This window comes from Arvicanthis niloticus, chromosome 9 (genome assembly GCF_011762505.2).
Source record: "Arvicanthis niloticus isolate mArvNil1 chromosome 9, mArvNil1.pat.X, whole genome shotgun sequence".
Lineage (NCBI taxonomy): Eukaryota > Metazoa > Chordata > Mammalia > Rodentia > Muridae > Arvicanthis > Arvicanthis niloticus.
The window spans coordinates 60,341,682-60,344,586 of record NC_047666.1 but is presented as its reverse complement, the minus strand read 5'-3'; positions in this window follow the sequence as shown (position 1 = coordinate 60,344,586).

Below are 2,905 nucleotides of genomic sequence, written 5' to 3'. Positions count from 1 at the left end.
TTCTCTGTGTAGTCCTGGCTGTCCCGGAACTCACTCTGTAGACCAGGCTGGCCTCGAACTCAGAAATCCGCCTGCCTCTGTCTCCCAAGTGCTGGGATTAAAGGTGTGTGCCATCACCACCTGGCGCATTATTATATATTAACCAATATATAGTATATTGGTTCTGTTTTAAGGAATCTCCCTTTTTGCTAAATCTTGTTATTTGTAGATGCATTCTAAGAATTCTAATATAAAAAGGATGTTTACTTTATTTACCATCGTTAATTAGGGTGACTAATTGAAAATTATTTGAACACATTACCGTTCTTGGAAAAGTAACTAATCCCTGGGGTTGGGAATCTGTATACTTGTGTTGGAAAATTAGCACCTGGCCAGGCAGTGGTGGCTCATGTCTTTAATCCCAGTCCTCAGGGAGCAGAGGCAGGTGGATCCCTAAGAGTTTGAAGCCAGCCTGGTGTACAGTGTGAGTTCCAAGACAGCCAAGGCCACATACAAGAAAAAATAGCACCAGGAAAGCTGTGGAGAGTAACAGGAATCATACTGTAGTTGGGTCTCAAGGGAACTTCAAAACGTGGTTATAATTATCAGAATCAATAGAAAAAAAAAACATGGGTTAAAAAAAAAAAAAGATTGCTTTTCTTTACCAACATAGTCAGGAATTCTCTTGGGACCTGGCCTAAGACAGCTGGAGGATAATGGACATGACAAGAGTAAGGAACTGCCAGGTCCAATTAACATCTGGGGCCTGTAAAGTACCAGCATAAGGAGCAAAGTCATTTGCACTTGTTTAATAAAATCAGTTGAATATTTGAACACACACTAGGGAAATATAATCAAACCTTGTGTTTAGTTAACGAGGGTATGCTATCATAAGGAGAATCCTGAAGGGAAGAGAGTCTGCCAAGAATTCAGTATAGCTCAGTTCCAAAGCCATGTTCTATAGTCTTAAATATTTTCACTTTATTCCCCCATTTCATTCCTAAATCTACAAGATAATCTCCATTTAAGTGAAAACATAATGCTAATATTAGCTAGTCTATAATAAAGCAACATGTCTTTGTGTTAAATATTTGTTGGCCATAAGGAACAGATACAGTTTATGTTTTAGCTTAGGAGTCACCACAATTCTAGACCATTTCCTGTATGAAGAGCTAAATGGCTCTCGGTCTGATTGAGCCATATAAACATGTAGTGTAAATACCATTCTCAGAGTACGTCTATGCAGGTTGCCCAGCTTGAGGAGTTCATAATGAAGCCAGAAAAAGCAATCAGTTGTCTCTGCACTTGAGTCTTTTCTCTCTGACCTAATTATTTGACAGACGTAGTAAGCAAATTTCAGTTAGAAGGGAATCTAAATGTCAGCTTTGTAGCTGAGGCATGGTGGGGCACACCTTCAATCCCAGTGCTCCAGAGGCAGAGGCAGGAAGATCTCTGAGTTCAAAGCCAGCCTGCTTTACAATAGTAAGTGCTTGGACAGCCAGTGTGTGACACAGTGAGAACCTGTTGGAAAAATAAATAAGAACACTCATAGACATACACATAGGAGATAATAAAACCAAAGGCACTTGGCAGGAAAAAATTAACCTGAATACATAATAACTGGCACACAGAGTGTTAACAAAAGTTAGAAAGTTGGGCACACCTTTGTAGAAGACCAGTGGGAAACTCCTCACTGTATTCTGAAGTTAAAGGGACAGATTTGAAGAAAGAAAACAAGAGAAGTGCAGTTGTGCAGAGGCAATGACACGAAAATTCTGTTTGGATCATGCCAATCATTAGTTACCAATATGTCCCTTCTTCTATATTAAAACTTTATTACAAAAAAATAAATTATTCATATTTTATCTGTTTGAGTGTTTTGACTACCCCTGTCTGAAAACTTCATGTGTGCAGTGCCTGAGGAGGCCAGAAGAGGGCATCAGATATCCTGGAACTGGAATTACAGGTGTTTCTGTGCAGTCATTTGGGTGCTGGGAGAGATCAAGAACACTATCTCCTCGCCTGGTGGTGGTGGTGGTGGTGGTGCACACCTTTAATCCCAGTACTTGGGAGGCAGAGGCAGGTGGATCTCCTAGTTCAGCCTGGCATGGTCTACTGAGTAAGTTCCAGGCCAGTCAAGACTACCTTGGGGGGGTGGGGGGGTGGAGGGTGAGAAAGAAAAAGAAAAGAAAAGAACCAACTGTTGATTAGGGGCCCATGGGATGCTCTGTTCTGCCCTAATCTGCCCTGAATTCATCAGACTAATAAAGTAAATGGAAGGAGGGAGAGCCCCAGGGTCTGTTAATGGCTGAACTGGCCTCATTCTGCACCTTCCAGTCCTGCTTCAGCACTGCATCCTGTATGTTTTCCAGGGACTTCATGAGAAGAGAAACTTTCCTGAATTGGTGTAAGACTCCTGCCCATTGAAAAAGGAGGCTCATAAGCCAAGATAAGCAGATAAGCGCTGCCTCTGTTCAGTGTTTCCTCTTTGCCCATAATTCAAAATTAAGGGCAATATAAAATCACGTCCCCAAAATGGAAGCAGACATTACCCATGTCCTACCCTTGTCTACTGAGATGAAATGATGTTGGGAGCCATTTTTGCCTGCCTCTGTGAAAGCCTGCATGTTGGGCAGAGTCAAGGCAGATCAGGGTCTGCTGGCAGATTTCCTGGCCTACTGACACATGAAATGATAAGAGGGGATACACTTGAGGCTCAAGGCGAGGGGCTGAAAGTTCTGTTAACCTTGGTGGAAGGAACAGGAAGGCGTCTGGATGGGAACAGATGTCCTATGTGTATCAGCCATTGTCTCTGCTAGCTTGTGACTTTGTTTCCCATGGCACTGTAAAGTATAAAAAGGCTAAGAGAAGTAAACTCAAGGCTGGTGTGGTATTGACCTGAAGCCCTCCTGATTTCTAACTTTTG